At 43.8% G+C, this 17529-nt stretch overlaps 1 protein-coding gene across 1 annotated transcript in view; it reads left to right on the forward strand.

Moving 5' to 3' along the window:
* Positions 1-3030: 3030 nt before the first annotated feature.
* The window catches only part of LOC310854322 (CD82 antigen-like), a 52832-nt gene continuing 38333 nt past the window's right edge, over positions 3031-17529 (forward strand). The window contains exon 1 of the mRNA XM_083758919.1: positions 3031-3202. The gene's annotated coding sequence lies outside the window, so the exon portion shown is untranslated. The remainder of the gene's footprint in view (positions 3203-17529) is intronic.

Below are 17529 nucleotides of genomic sequence, written 5' to 3' on the forward strand. Positions count from 1 at the left end.
AGGCTACTGAATGCTGCTACGCACAAGACCTGGGTGCTGGTGTCACCAGCCTGCAGTGTGTGTGCATCATAGTGACATGTGGGACACACTAACATGTAGGACACAGTATGTAGAACAAGAATCATATGCTGTGTTATGTATTTGTTCCACTTTTACAGTGTTTATTACTGCAACATTTCTATGTGGTTATACTTTATATTGCTATATTCCTTTTAATAGGGGTGCACGATTATGAAATTATGACCGATCTCCGATTATTTGCAGGGTCATATCTGCCGATACCGATTCTGACCGATTCCGATATTATACAGAGGACCACAATGGAAACTAGCCTAGGCCCTATACAGTATAATAGCATATACTCTTTTCCAAGTGTCTGTTTTCACAACTGAATGACACAAATTAAATGTAGATAAAGAAAAGTTTACTTTTACTTAAGATTAGATTAATTTTACATCAGATTTATATTATTTTGATACTGATATGGCACTTTTATGGCCGATATGGCCAGTTCCGATTATGCTACCGATTAATCATGCATCTCTACTTTTTAATTTGTCTTTGTCGAGGAGCCAAAGCCAAATAGATTTGCTTCTGAGCCTCTGCCTGAAGACCCCCCCCCCCCCCCCCCAGCCAGGGGGAATTCTCTCTTAGGCCATGTGGGAAACCCGCGCGTTCGAAACACGGAGAATGTTGATTGTTGCATATTCTTGCACATAGGCTACAGTATAAGAAGCAATTGGCACAAATTATTACAGCCAGACCCTGATTATTGTGTGATGGATGGTAGACAATTGTATGTCTGTTCCACACGGAAGTCTGAGATCAGTGCTAATAGTTCAGATCAGTGGTTTTCACCCAGTGGTCCTTGAAGAGGTTCCTTAAGGCGGTCCCCAGCTATAAATGATGGAGAGTTCGTAACCAAATGGACCATTATTAGATCTTTAACTTGTGGGGTCCATTTGGTTTCATTTTACGCTCTCACGAGTTAAATTATTCGCAAATCCGCATTACTTAATTTACAAGATGTCTAGACAATTAGAGAATGTAGAAGAAATTGTTCATTTGATCAACGTTTGCCTGTTATCTCTCCTAATGCCACCAACATCATTAAAGCATGGAAATGTGGACAAAATCTTATCCAACGACAACAAGATATTCTTTAGTTTTGGAGAGGCTAATTGTCATCAAATGGTGGTCCGTGGCTCATGAAAAGGGTTGAAAAACCACTGGTTTAGATTAATTAAGCAGGGGTTCAGTGTCAGCCTTTTTTTATCATTCCAAATATAGTCACAGTACTGTATATTTTATTCAATATTACTTATTGAACAGTTATTATATTATCAGCAGACTCTGCAGACAATTAAGGGGCGTAGTTCTTACATGGTATTCATTAACATAGCATTCCTTTGATGCTCATCATATATTCCTTATGAAATAAGTAGCCCAATGCTAATCTACAATGTAACATGATGTAATGTGTGTATATATTTGTGTCTTTAAATGTTTTGATGAATTGAAAAATGGAGGACCCTGATGCAAACAGGTCTTAGTGCTTATTCTGGTTTTATCCTCTTAGCCGTTATTGTGTTTACCTGTCAATCAATCAATCAATCAATCAATCAATCAATCAATCAATCAATCAATCAATCAATCAATCAATCAATCAGAATCATCAAACTTTATTGTCACATCACATGGACATGGTACAATATGTATGCATATATAAAAATAAATAATAGTGATGTAGCCTATGTGTATATATAAAGTAGTCTCTACTAGAACAAGAGACCAATTCAGTTCAGTCTGTGCAGTGTCACCAGTCCTATAGTTCTTGTTCAGCCGTCTAATTGTTGACAAGTAGAAACTGTTCAAGAGTCTGGAGGTGCTGCTCTTGATGCTCATGTAGCGTTTGCCCGGCCGTGGGCACGGAAGTGGCTTGAACAGGCTATGGCTGGGGTGATGGATGTCCCTGATAATGTTTTCAGCCTTAGCCACACAACGTCTCTTGTGTATTTCCTGGAGTGGGGAAAGCTCCCCTCCCACGATGCGCTGTGCTGTTCGCACTACTCTCTGCAGTGCTTTCCGTTCTGCAGCGGTGCAGTTCCCGAACCAGGCAGTGGTGCCGCTCGTCAGAACACTCTCGATGGTGCTCTTATAGAATGCTCTGAGGATGCGGGGGCTCACTCTGAACTTCAATCAATCAATCAATCAATCAATCAATCAATCAATCAATCAATCAATCAATCAATCAATCAATCAATCAATCAAACAAACCCACACAGTAAAAGCCTCAGTCAAATATCTCCTTCTCTGACCCTTCTCGCACCCACAGCACAATTCTATATTTGTTTTATATAATTATCTACCCGTACCCACTACCCACACAGTATAATCTATCCATTTATAACTCTGACTGTACAAATGGAAACCATTAGTACAGTGGTTCCCAAAGTGGGGTCCGGGGACCCCCAGGGGTCCTCGAGGGAGTTCCAGGGGGTTCCCAGCTAAATGATAATTTTGAACCAAATGGACCCTTATGGGTCTGTAACTCTGAGTGTGTACAAATGGGTCCATTTGGTTCCATTTGTACACTCTCAGAGTTAAATTAACATTGATTTTACAATATAGCCTAAATTGGGGTCCCAGACACATAAATGCCATTAAATGGGGGTCCGTAGAACAATGCATGTCAAACTGGGGGTCCTTGAAATTAAACGGGTTGAGAATCACTGCTATAGCTAAAAATCTTCTCTTTATGGGGGGTGGTTCATTTTTTTCAAATGGGGGTCCGCGGGGCTAAATAATTAGTGTCAATTTGGGGGTCCTTTTGCATGAAAAAGTTTGGGAACCACAACCAGACTCCAGACAGTGGGTTAAAAGAGGACACAGTGCTGACTGAGTGGACTTACTTTGCTGGTTAATGATTCCCATATCTGCCACGGCGTGGCGCTAATTCCCCCATGATGACATGATGCTGTGCCTCATGGTGGATCTCATCCCCACTAGTCACACAGAGGATCAGTTTAGTTGAGTTCAGGTCTTTGTTGCTGCAGGTCAGACTTTACTCAGACGCTCCGGATCATTGGATTGGAGTCCAACACTACACTACACAACACAACCCCCTTGCAGGCTTGTTGGTTTGTTGTTGCAACCCAACTTTTCTTTCTCCGCACATTTTGACGTCCAAACCAAACCAAACGTAAGTATTCTGGCTGATTTTAATTCCAACTGTTTCTGCTCATTATTTAATAACGCCTCAACCACCACCAGCCACCCGTTCGTTTCGTTTTGCATATACACTCGTGAAGTTGTTTCTTGGAACAAAACATTGAAAACAAGTGCTTATTTTTTTTGTTCCGTCTTGTGCGCGAGAACTTTACTTTTACTTTTTTAACGTTTTATAAATAGCGTTGACTCGGCGTTGATGAGCGACTAAATACGCGATGATTAGTATCTGTATTTCCTTTATCAATGTTTGGTAAATTAACTTCTGGGCTGTTTTTAAGACGCTGGTGGTGATGTGGCGTGTGTGTGTGTGTGTGTGTGTGGTACTGTGTGTGTGTGTGTGTGTGTCCATGATTAGGACAGTGGTTCCCCAACTTTTTCATGTCAAGGACCCCCGAATTGCCACTAATAATTAGCCCGCGGACCCCCCTTTGAAAATATATGCCCGGGACCCCCCATAAGAGAATATTTATACGGCTCTAGCAGTGATTCACTGATTCTTAACCTTAACTTAAGGACCACCAATTTGATATATATGTACGGTAATAGTCTACGCTACGGACCCCCAATTTAATGGCATTTCTCTATCTCTGGGACCCCCAATTTATATTGTAAAATCAATGTTAATTTAACTCTGAGAGTGTACAAATGGAACCAAATAGTTTGTTCCATTTGTACACTCTCAGAGTTACAGACCCATAAGGGTCCATTTGGTTCCTCATTTAGCTGGGGACCCCCTGGAACTCCCCCAAGGACCCCTGGGGGTCCCCGGACCCCACTTTGGGAACCACTGGATTAGGAGGTGATAAATGACACACACTTGAGACGACATGATGGCAAATAAAACATAGGCCTACATTATTATACTATTAACATTAAACTGCTGCTCATAATAATTAGTTATATTGTTATTGTTTGTCAGAACGTACAAACTATTGGTGTAGTAGTCTGTCTGTCTGTCCCATTGTTTTCATTTCATTCAATGCAGTGGTTTCTTCTCAAACATGTTCATATCAAGGACTGATTGATCCCCAGCTAAATGATAGTTTGGAACCAAATGGACCCTTATGGGTCTGTGACTCGGAGAGTCTACAAATGGAACCAAATGGACCCTTATGGGTCGGTGACTCTGAAGAGTGTACAAATGGAACCAAATGGACCCTTATGGGTCCATTTGGTTCCATAAGGGGGTCCATAAGGGGGTCATTTACCACTCTCAGAGTTAAATTAACATTGATTTTACAATATAAATTGGAGGTCCCAGAGATAGAAATGCTATTAAATGGGGGTCCGTAGACTAATACATGTCAAACTGGGGGTCCTTGAAATTAAACGGGTTGAGAGTCACTGCAAGAAGCGTAAAAATCTTATGAGGGTCCCTGGCATATCTTTTCAAAATGGGGTCCACGGGCTAATTACTATTTTGTGTCAATTTTGGGGTCCTTGACATGAAAAAGTTTGGGATTGGACTCTACAGCCTCAAGACAGACACAGACGCAGACAGACACACACACACACACACACACACACACACACACACACACACACACACACACACACACACACACACACACACACACACACACACACACACACACACACACACACACACAGCTGCGGGCAGCTTGCCTTCAACCTACCTATCATATCACAACAAACCTACTTGGATAGATACACATTTATATTTAGGCAGCTCTTCCATATGAGTATTGATTGAACGTGATGGCCTTTTTAAAAGCCCCATGACCTGACCTGCTGTCATGTTTGTGACCGACCTGGCGCTAATGATATGTATGTGGGTCAGTGTGTGTTGTGTTGGTCACCAGCGAGGACAGATCATATCAGCCCTGAAGGGCAGTGGGGCCCGGGGACCCCCAGGGGTCCTTGAGGGAGTTCCAGGGGGTCCCCAACTAAATGATAGCTTGGAAACAAATGGACCCTTATGGGTCTGTAACTCAGAGAGTGTACAAATGGAACCAAATAGACAACGGGTAATTTGACTTTGATTGATTAAATTGGGGGGTCCCAGTTCGTAGACTATAAATACATGTCAAACTGGGGGTCCTTGAAATGGAACAAGTGAGAATCTCTGCTAGAGCCGTAAAATCTTCTCTTATGAGGGCGACTGGCATATCTTTTCAAATGGGGGTCGATGGGCTAATTAGTGTCAATTTGGGGGTCCTTGACATGAAAATGTTTGGGAACCACTGCGTTAGTGCTGATATTATTATTACCAGATCAGATGGAATAAATACCTATTTATTTTTTATTTTATCACCACAATGTGAAAAATCAGACCCGTCTGAAGTGAGTGGTACTGTACTGTACTGTACTGTACTGTACTGTACTGTACTGTACTGTACTGTACTGTACTGTACTGTACTGTACTGTACAAGCCCTCCTCCCTGGCCTGTGTGTGTCTGCGTGTTAGGCTGTGCAACAGTGGACACTTGGTGAACAAACGCTATTTTCATGCTCGGACACAGCCAGGGACAGACCAGGGACCCAGCCACACACATAGCTGTCTATAGTAAAAAATCACACCCGTGTGAACTGAGTGGTGCAACTCCCCTCTCCCCCACCCCCCCCCCCCCCCCCCCCCCCCCCCCCCCCCCCCCCTCCTCTCCTCTCTCTCTCTCTCATTAGCAGGCAACAGTACAGTACTAATACTATCTCTCTCTCTCTCTGTTTATGGCACAACAGCACCCCTACTGGTACGGTAGTCATAGTCATACTGGTGCTCATGACCAACACATACATAGGCACACACATAGGTGAACACGGACATTGTTGTTCCTTGGAGTGGTTGCACACTCAAAATACCTTGTGTTACTTGTAAGTAAAAGCCCAGACTTCAAAAATGTACTGAGTACGGGTCCATTTGGTTCCATTTGTACACTCTCAGAGTTACAGACCCATAAGGGTCCAGTTGGTTCCAAACTATCATTTAGCTGGGGACCCCCTGGAACTCCCTCTGTAGATCGGCCAAAGTTGAAATGGGACTCAACTTAAGACTTAATTTGAGTCCCATTTCAACTTTGGCCGATTGGTTAATGTGTTTTCTTTTATTTTTATGATTTGTTTTTGGCTTTTCTGCCTTTTATTGATAGTTACAGTGAAGACAGGCAGGAAAGAGGGAGAGAGATAGAAGAGGAGAGACATGTAGCAAAGGTCGTCATGAACGAACGGGACTCGAACGCGGGATGCGCTGTCAGGCCAGAACCTATATTATGTGGCATGCGGCTGGACGCACTAGTAACTAAAAGTTTCCAAATAATTGTAGTAGAGTAAAAACAATACAATATTTGCCTCCTCCTCTGAGATGTAGTGGAGTAAAAGTATTGGGAAAATTGGGAGTTAAAATCGCCTGGAAAAGTACAGTTTTGAGTAAATGCATTTAGTTACTTTAGTTTACACCGACTTGGTCGCACATGAGTTGCGTCTCCCTGAGGAGAGCATCCTGTGTGTCAGGAGTGGACTAGCGGGTCTCTCTCTCTCTCTCTCTCTCTCTACACTCTTTTAGGTGGATCTTTTCTTGTAAATGTTTTCAGCATGGTTGGCTTTCCTCCAAACTGCAGGGCTCTCTGGCTGACCTAAATCACCTTTCCATACGCACGGGGGGGGGGGGGGGGGTGTTCCTCTGTTGAATGAACAGCTGCTGGTGGTTATATCTTTCTGCTCTGCTCTCCGAGTTCTAGACGGACACACAGACAGACACATGGAATATTTATGTTACACCGTTTGGTTGTGAAATAGGTATTTCATCTTCACAGATTGCCTCATATGGTTCTGGTGTTAAGTTAAACCCATTAAAACCACGAGGTTGATTCTACAAATCGTCTCTTGTCGTCGGGTTGGACGTTACACCGTAATGTCCAAAACACATTGTTACTTTTCAGTAGGGATGTCCCGATCACGTTCTTTTTGCTCCTGATCCGATTCCGATCATTTGATTTTGAGACATACCGATACCGATCTTTCCCATACGTCGTACGCACAGAGACTAGAGAGGTGCCCGTGGGGCCTCCGCGGCGGTGCCCGTTGGGCACTGGCCTACTTGGAATGATGCAAGTTGGAAATGCATGCCCCGCCCAGATATTATGTCTGTGTCCCTTTTATGCCCCACGTTACAATGATGTCCGATTTCTGTATGCGTCTCTCTGTGTCCCTTTATTCATATATATATATATATATATATATGGAGTTCTGTGTCACCCATGCCCAAATATGGAGTGTTTGTATGTCAGAACAGGCCAGCTTATGGCGTTCTGTGTCATGGCCAAATATGGAGTGTTGTGAGGTCAGAACAGGCCAGCTCCATATATGGACACTGGGCACGGGGCCCGGTCCAGTTCCCGGGAAGAGGCCTTTTTGCGGCGGTTCTGGACAACCGTGTGTCCGTCCGACCGACTCGACACCGGGCACTGCATCCCCTGTGGTGGGGTGGGACGCGTGTGTCGAATTTGAAGTCGGACGGTTCTGGAGTTAAGTGGACTTTACAGACGACGTACACGCGTGCGTACCTAGAGACTTGGTGCATTTATAGATGGATATGTTGAACTAACGTTATTAGCACAGTGTGGTGGAGCGGCGTACATTTTACACTACATGCATGAACATGTGGCAATTGTTATGCAATCCTCCTGTGAAAGGTGGAGGTTCCTTAACCACTTGATCCCTACCAGCGTCCCTGTTCGGAGCCAACAACATTTGGTGAACTGAAAATAGCCCATAGGTCTATCCACAAGCTCACCAAGGTGTTGTTGCCACTTCTTGTGAAGCTAGTAGATGGCTTGTAGGGAATTACTATTGGACCTATAGTATATTAGAGTACAAGGACCCTAGTCAAATACCTATACAGGGTTTACGCCATTCTGGACGGGAACACCTTTTTGGTGTTTTAAGCCTTATGTTATACTTTAGCTATTGAAAAATAGCAGATCTACAAGCTCGTAGCACAGCACAGAGTGCCGCGCTACGAATCGTTAAAATGTGGTACAAATCTTTGAATATATTTTCTTTCACAGCGAATGTTTTTAACTCAAATCTTTCCGGGTGGGGGGGGGGGGGGGGGGTCTGGTCCGCGGCCGAATACAGATAATTCTGGGGGTCCTTGACATCATGAAAAAGGTTGAGCACCCACTGACATGGAAAGATAGGATTTTCAGAAATTAAGTGGTTAAGAGCATATAAGTAATAATTAATTATGTAAGTAAAGCTGATTTAGAGGCTTTTTATTCAATCGTTCATACATGTTTGATGTATCACTGGAGAAGCTGCTCAGATTACGTAGCAGGGCTTGGCCTACAGCAGGTCGGTGAACAGACGTGTGAACGTAACCTGTTTATCCAGTTCAGTGGAATTACCCTGCAGGTAATTATAGGCCTAATAGGGTTACAACAACCACAAAACCCAGAACCCCTCCATTAGTGCACAATATAATACCGGTAGCCGTTCTTGTTATGATTTGTTTACCTTATCCTCAAACTAGCTAGTACAAAGTGTGGTCTCAGATTGTGCGTTATAGATAACTCTGTTCTGTTTTGTTTACTAGGATTGTGCGTTTAGATAATGTAATGCTTCTGTTTTATTTACAAGACTGCAGTTGAGTATAGTCCCCCCCCCCCCCCCCCCCTCCTCTGCTGTAGGGCGGACAAAGAACTCCGTGAGCTTTTTACGTACTCTCGACGAGTGTCAGATTTAAGCTAGTTGTCCGCGAGCGAGGGCATTGAATGAATAATGGTGTGACGTGGTGTCAGTTCATGACGAGCACAGACAAGTCCCTCTCGCTTCTCTCCACCACTCCCAGAGTCACAGACACAAGTCCCTCGCTTCTCTCTCCACCACTCCCAGAGCCACAGACACAAGTCCCTCACTTCTCTCCACCACTCCCAGAGTCACAGACACAAGTCTCTCACTTCTCTCCACCACTCCCAGAGCCACAGACACAAGTCCCTCGCTTCTCTCCACCACTCCCAGAGCCACAGACACAAGTCCCTCGCTTCTCTCTCCACCACTCCCAGAGCCACAGACACAAGTCCCTCACTTCTCTCTCCACCACTCCCAGAGCCACAGACACAAGTCCCTCGCTTCTCTCTCCACCACTCCCAGAGCCACAGATACAAGTCCCTCACTTCTCTCCACCACTCCCAGAGCCACAGACACAAGTCCCTCGCTTCTCTCCACCACTCCCAGAGCCACAGACACAAGTCCCTCGCTTCTCTCCACCACTCCCAGAGCCACAGACACAAGTCCCTCACTTCTCTCCACCACTCCCAGAGCCACAGACACAAGTCCCTCGCTTCTCCACCACTCCCAGAGCCACAGACACAAGTCCCTCGCTTCTCTCCACCACTCCCAGAGCCACAGACACAAGTCCCTCGCTTCTCTCCACCACTCCTAGAGCCACAGACACAAGTCCCTCGCTTCTCTCCACCACTCCCAGAGCCACAGACACAAGTCCCTCGCTTCTCTCTCCACTCCCCAGAGTCACAGACACAAGTCCCATTTTACTCATTTTACGCTCTCAAGAGTTAAATTATTGTTAAACTTCTCTATTACTTAGTTTACAAGAGGTCTACACAATTAGAGATTAGAGAATGTAGAAGAATTGTTATTTTGATCAACGTTTCCCCATTATCTCTCCTAATGGTAAGACAGCAATACAGCATGGAAGTGTGGACAAAGTCGGCTAATGTTTTGGGTCTAAGAGAGGCTAAATGTCATCAAATGGTGGTTCCGTGGCTCAAATGCAGAATAAAGTGTGAAAAGTGTTGAAAACCACATGCTAACTATCGTCATGTTCCTAATATCAGGCCTGCTTACTGTGGAGTGTAGAATGACCCATGTGCAGAATAGATTTATAAGTATTCCACAAATCTGTTAAAATGTGCTGTAAGGTGTCCCTCAGCGGAAAAAATGAAGTTTGCGGGTTGTTGTTGTTGAGTTACAGAGAATTGTAAGGCTGGTGTATTACTCGTGGGTCAAGTTTCTCCTTTTGTTGCTGCTGAGAAAATAGTGTCTGAAAGCAGCCATTGTTTTGGTGGAGGACTCCAGTTGGGGCCCTGGTGTTAGGGGGGGCGGGGGGTAGTTGAGGAGGGGTGTCCGTTGAGTGGTCTGTCGTCGGCTGGGGAAAGTGGGAGTACTTGTCAGTCAAGTTGTGTGTGTGTGTGGACGTTAAATGTCTGATAGCTTAATTTATACTTCCAACATGCGGGGGTGTGGCTTAATCCATTCAGGATGTATACCCCTTTTGGAGTTTGAAGCATTATATTATACTTTAGCTATTGAAAAATCGTGAAAATGTGGTGCAAATACATGAAATGCCTAATTTTACACTTGCTGAATATAACAGATCTACAAGCTCACAACACGTCGCACTGCAACGCGTTGTGTGCTTGTAGATCAGCTATTTTCAGCATGCAACCAAGTGTACAATTACTTGTACTGGATCTCTCGTCCACTAGTCCCTTCCTAACATTTCAGTCTAGTTTGTATTTGTTGACGAAATTGTCAGTGTATTTAGTCTTGGTTTTAGTCATCGCAGCTTAGTTTTAATTTAGTTTCCATTTAGTTTTCGTCAGTGAAGAAAGGTAGTCGACGAAAAAATTTCGTCTTAGTTTTACGAAATCGACGAAATCAACACTGGAGAGAACAGATCTACAAGCTGCGTACCGACGTGTCACAACAATGACAACATGTCTGGGCTGGACCAGCTGAATGCTGATGAAGTTCCCTCCCCTCTGGTGGGACACGACAACATTTAGATCACAGGCCGGCTGATGTTCAGTTGTTCACATACTAAAGGAGGAGGACACCAATAGAACAAATGCATATATATATATTTCTAAAAAGAGAAAAAAACAACACAGTCCATTGTCAGATTAAATTTAGAGCCGTTTTCTGGATAAGTGGTTGTTGTCATACTAGTGTGAGTTTTGAAAACAAAAGGGTTTATTGTTGTCTTGTTGTGTTCCCCCGCACTCCTCCAGAGTCTTGGAGAAAAGAAAAAAAACACATTTTAATTTTAAAGCGTGCGTGCGCGCGGACTGCAGCCAAAATCTATTCAGATTTGTTGCCATATCCAGAATGGAATCCGATTTGTTTTATGAAGTCTGAACAGAAACAAAAGTCACATGGAAGTTTAGCAATATTCAGAGTTGGTTTCAAATGCAACTGGTTTCAAATGCAACGCTCTAACCACCTACAGTAAGTCACATATCTGTCTGTCCACTAGGTCGTGACCCAAGTGCCACTCAGTGTTGTTTTTGTCGACTAAAACTAAGACGACAAAAATTGTTCGTCGACTACCTTTTTTCACTGACGAAACTAAATGAAGACTAAGCTATGATGACTAAAACTTGGACTAAATGTATTGACAATTTCGTCAACAGATAAAAACTAGACTAAAACGTTAGTGAGGGACTAGTGGACAAGAGATCCAGTATGTCATTTTACACTGAAAATAGCCGATCTGAAAACTATTCAAGATACTTTGACTAAAACTAAAATCGAAATTTGCTGCCAAAAACCACACTGGTTTTGACCAGAACCTAGATCTAAACAGTAACGGTAGTTAGAAATCAAGTCCAGTATTGATGAGAGAGCAACCCGCTGAGCAAGCAGTTACAGGCACTTTCTGACATGATACAGTATGATGATGTATCACATTTCTATGATGTCACCCTGGAGCCTAATAAATATTTGATGCGCTTTGTAACACAGTGGAAGTGGGACCAACATGTCCTCATCCCTCCCTTTGTGTGGACTTCTTGTCTCTCTCTCTCTCTTTCTCACACACACAATACATAATACATCATTTTTTCATCACACACACACACACACACACACACACACACACACACACACACACACACACACACACACACACACACACACACACACACACACACACACACACACACACACACACACACACACACACACACACACACACACACACACAAATCCCCATTTAGACCAAGTGATAGAAACCTGCCCTTATTGCTTAACACGTTTATTCCTCTATCTGAGCCCTGTTGCGTCACTTGGTTGGTGCAAATAGACCAGTCGGTTGTGCCTGGTACAGTCCTGGGGGGGGGGGGGGGGTGAAATGAATCATAATGAGACCAGAAGTGAAATCTCGTCATGTGAGCTTCTTTGATCCTGCTTTTTATAGGTCGTCAGGAAAAGCTAATTTGGCGAAAAACGGAATAGATCTGTCTGTTGTGAATATGGGTGGAACTATTGATTGAAGTACGGTAATAATAGATGACGATAATTGTACGGTACGGTAAATGTACATCAATTGATCAAAAATTATCAATTTGGGGGGTAATTTGAAATGTCTTAATTTGCTTTCTTTTTTGTTGTTGAGTGTGTGTGTGCGCCCGCCGCTCGCCTAATCTTACAAGCTACAAGGCCCATAAGCATCATATTTATTGTGCTTGCTGCCAGCAAGGCAAGGATCTCAATATATAAAAAAGGCCAAAGACAACCATGTCATTTCTTGTCTATTAATGCTATGCCATGTATGGAATCATCAACACTACTAGCCAATGACCTCCTTCCCCTTTGGCTGCAGGCGTGCAACAATACTTGGATCATGGTTGATAATCTATGCATGAAAGAATTCTATTTTTAAGACAATCTCTTAGTTACACCAACATTGCTTTTTTTGTGAAGTAGCCTACTAGTGTTGATGTTATTTGGCGAAGACTGTAAAGATTGCAGTTAATGATATCATACTGTCTTATGGAGTTGTCACTCCCTGTGAGGCAGTGAGGCTGCTTTCATTTGCACAGCACTCACTCAGGCAATTTGATTCCATTTTGATTTATACGTGTAGCTTGTCTAGACCGTGGATACAGCAACACATCATCACAGTACTATATTTTTTGACTGTTTTAAAATGTGTGAGAGATAGAGGGAGACAGTGTATCGATCGCTAAGCAAGTGAATGGACTCACTGAAACCAGTGTTGTTTTCGTCGACTAAGGGCCGATTCATACTCCTATTTTACCGCTGTTTCGGCGCTGTAGTGCCAAAATGATTTTGGCTCGCCAGAAAATTTCAGTAGCACCGAAGAGCCGACTTTAGGACGGTACCCGCCCCCACCGAACCTCAAATGACGTCACATTGTAGGCTCTACAGAGCCGAACCAACTTTTATTCTGCTCTAAAATAGGAGTATGAATCGGCCCTATAATACTATGACGAAAAATGTTCACTGACAAAAACGACATCAAAACTAAATAAAGACTAAGCCATGATGACTAAAACTGACTAAATATACTGACAATTTCGTCAACAAATAAAAACTAGACAAAAATGTTAGGAAGGGAGTAAGGGACTAGTGGACAAGAGATCCAGTATAAGTTATTTTACACTTGCATGCAGAAAATAGCTACAACGACCACTGCATCAAGGCCCGCCAAAATACATTTTTGCAGACTAAATCAACTGTAGATTACTAGACTAACACTAAAACATTCCAGGTGACTAAAATGTGACTGAAACTAAATGAAAACTATTGAAGAGACTAAAATCTAAAAATTTGCTGCCAAAAACAACACTGCTTGAAACTCAGTGAGGCGATGACAGAGAGGCATGGAGGTCAACAGATGGTCTGTGGTGCCCCAAGCCCCCAACGACCCTCCGCTACGGGATAGGTGAGAGGTGAGGTGAGAGAAGCAAGTGTGGCACGTGGAATGTTGCATCACACATCACAATTTGCAAGTTTCATTGGTTCCTAGTTATGCCGGAAACTGGTGACCTAACAAATTGTGTTACTCCAATCAGTGGCCCCCGTTCATAGAGTGGCAAGTCCATCAACATATCTCATTATGATTTCATAATATTAGCTGTATGGAGTTACACATGTAGAGAATTATAGTCTGCGGCAGTGGCTATGGATTAGAGTGGCTGGATGGTAACCGCAAGGTTGTCAGTGTCAACCCGGGCTCCCTCAGAGTTGGTGTCGAAGTGTCCTTGAGCAAGACACTAAACCCCTAATTTGTTCCTGATGTGCAGGTTGGTGCCTTGCATGGTTTCCGCCGCCATCGGTTTATGAATGTGTGTGAGAATGGGTGAATGTAATGCACAATCTATGTAAAGCACCTTGGATAAAGGCGCTATATAAATGCACCATTTATTTACCATTTATAGTTATATCATGATGGTCCCTTTTCTGCCTTTATTGATACAAGTGGAGATTGACATGAAGAGACATGCAGCAAAGGTCGTCATGAACGGGACTCGAACACGTGACACGCTGGCATGCACCCTGGACCGCTAGGCCAGCGGGCACCCCATGATGGTCCCTTTAGTTGGTATTTCTTATTTTCTTTCATAGACTGACTGACAGCCTGTTGACGCTTACATATTATTTTTATATCAAATTGGGACAGGCTCGGGCCACTCGCTGTCATTTAAACTCCCAGGCTATCGGCATTCCTTATCACAGTCTTTACCCCCATTGTCCTGTGCTTTTTCATATATGTGCACTTCCTTCATCATCAGTCACATGACCCAGACAAGATGTAATCTTATCAGATAGGACTTTTCTGTTTGCATGTGTGGGCTGTCAAAGCCAGAAAGTAGTTTTTGTGTCACTCTGTAGGCGTTGCGCAAAGACCCGCCCGGCAGCACTGTTTAATGCAATTCTTTGGAGTGTTATGTTGAAAATGACTCATGACAAAGTTGTAAAATATCCACAAAATAAGTAAGCAGCACGCTAGTGTAGGCAGTGAGGAGCAGTGGCAGTGTTTCAGACATTCATTCAGAGATTCATACATTGAGAGTGAATTATAGTTTGATGATTTGGTCGTGGACCCCCTCTGAAATATGTAGTTCCAGGGAGGGGGAGGGGGCCCCTCAGAAGCAAAGACTTTAGTTAAAAACGTTCGCTCTCAAAGAATATATATTCAAAGATTTGAGTTAAAAACATTCGCTTTCAAAGAATATATATTCAAAGATTTGCAGCACATTTTCAGCTATGTATGTATGTATGTATATGTCTCAGCACGGATGAGCACGCTGAGCACGGAAAGTTGCAACACGATAACTGTCATTTCTCGACTGTTTCGGATGCGGATGTCTGTCTGTCTGTCTGTCTGTCTGTTTGGACGAGGGAAAGCTCGCCGGAACCGGACCAGCCCTCTGGGCGAGTTCCTGGGGGGTCTGGATGTTGCCCCCGGGGACTCCCACGGCCCACACACTACAGTTGCAACGCTCACTTCACACAGGTGTGATTTTCAAAAATAGCAGATCTACAAGCTCGTAGCATGGCACTCGGTGCCGTGCTATGAGCTTGTAGATCTGCTATTTTTCAATAGCTATAACTAAAAATACATCGCATGTATCCTCAGTGATGTATCCTGAGGTCAACAGGGTTTCGGGTCTTCCAACATCATACCCCTCACTCAGGCGACCCAGCCGGGGTGATCATGTCCCGACTTACGTCCCAGTAGCTACCCTCAATCATGGAGCCTCAGGGTTTAGCTGGGTACCCCCTGGAACTCCCTCAAGGACCCCTGGGGGTCCCCGGACCCCACTTTGGGAACCACTGCTGTACGGTATAAGATTTTAAGTCGGTCGGCTGACTTGGACATTATTAATTCATGCTTGCAGATACTGGATCTGATTAAAAACGTTTGAGAGCCACTTGACGCCAGTATACATATTGTGCCGTAGCCCAAGTAATACCGATCAACCCCAGGAACAAACAAGTATCGCATTGAGTGTTATTATTCATAAACCCCAGCCTTATTATGTTTATACAGTAGGTGAATTTAGGAGAGTTGATTTTAAGACTTAAAAACATCACGCTTTATAACATAAGACACTGTGACACACTGTAGCTTGAAATGCTTTTAGCAGACATTACAATCTCTAGACTGCCGCAGTGGGGTGACCTGAGATTCTGGCAATTTCTGGCTGTTCTGTTGTTTATAGTCTAATACTTTCCAGCTGTCCAGAATCACCGCCTAGAGCCCCCTCAACACACACACACACACACACACACACACACACACACACACACACACACACACACACACACACACACACACACACACACACACACACACACACACACACCATCTCTCTCTTTCTCTTCGTCCCCCCCCCCAAAAAAAATGTGCACAACTAAACTACTGTTGTGACGGTAACCCATTTACTGCACCAGTAGGAATATGGGTCAGCTGCCTGCCCTTATCTGGCTCCACAACACCAGCCCCCCCTCCCCCCCCCCCCCTCCTTTATTTCACCCAGATTTCCATTGACTATTTGCAGACCGTGGCCATGTTTGGAAGCACTCGTTTTCAGTAAAGCAATGTCCTGCTGCCTCTTGCATTATGTGCTAATTATAAACAGGTGGTACACAGCCTACAGGGCAGTTGAGTGATATCTAACGAGCACTTCCAAACTGCAGCACTTAGAAAAAGAATTACCTTCAAGGACACCAAGTAGCTCATAACATGTCTACAGTGGATTTTTTATGAAACACTTTGAGGATAGAAAGAAAATAATTCAAGCTTTCCGTACAGCTGCAATGTTGGTGAGTTTGACGTTTAATACAATTAGAAAGGACTGTTCTGTTTGGATGAATGGGCTGCCATTGGAAGTTGCACCTTGTTAGCACCTTGCCATTAACTTATATGGTAAGATGGCCGCGGTCTGCATATTGAGAATAGATGTATTGGAGAGTGAGTTACTGTGTTTTGATTATCTTCGCCAGGCTGAAGGCCCGGGGAGAGAGAGATTATTGTGTGTGTGTGTGTTTGTCATTCGTTAAGGAAATTTTGAAGATGTTCCATTCAAGATATTCTGAAAATTATAACTTGTACATTATTGCAATTAACAAACTTTAAAAGGTTTGTTGTCGGGGTGGGTGGCAGTGGCTCAGGGGTAGAGTGACCGTATGGGAACCGCAAGATTCCCAGTTTGAACCCTGTGGGCTCCCCCAGAGATAGTGTCGAAGTGTCCTTGAGCAAGACTCTGAACCCCTAATTGCTCCCAATGTGCAGGTTGGTGCCTTGCTTGGTTTCCTCCGGCATCTGTGTGTGAATGTGTTTGAGAATGGGTGAATGTAATGCACAATCTGAATCTATGTAAAGGTGGGTGAATGCATGTGTGTGATGGGTGAATGTAATGCACAATCTATGTAAAGGTGGGTGAATGCGTGTGTGTGAATGGGTGAATGTAATGCACAATCTCTGTAAAGCGCCCTGGATAAAGGCGCTATATGGCCTCACTCACACGTAAGACACACGCAAGACCCATTGTGTCTTGCATGTTGGGA

The sequence above is a fragment of the Protomyctophum parallelum genome, assembly GCF_964188405.1.
Source record: "Protomyctophum parallelum genome assembly, chromosome: 2".
Lineage (NCBI taxonomy): Eukaryota > Metazoa > Chordata > Actinopteri > Myctophiformes > Myctophidae > Protomyctophum > Protomyctophum parallelum.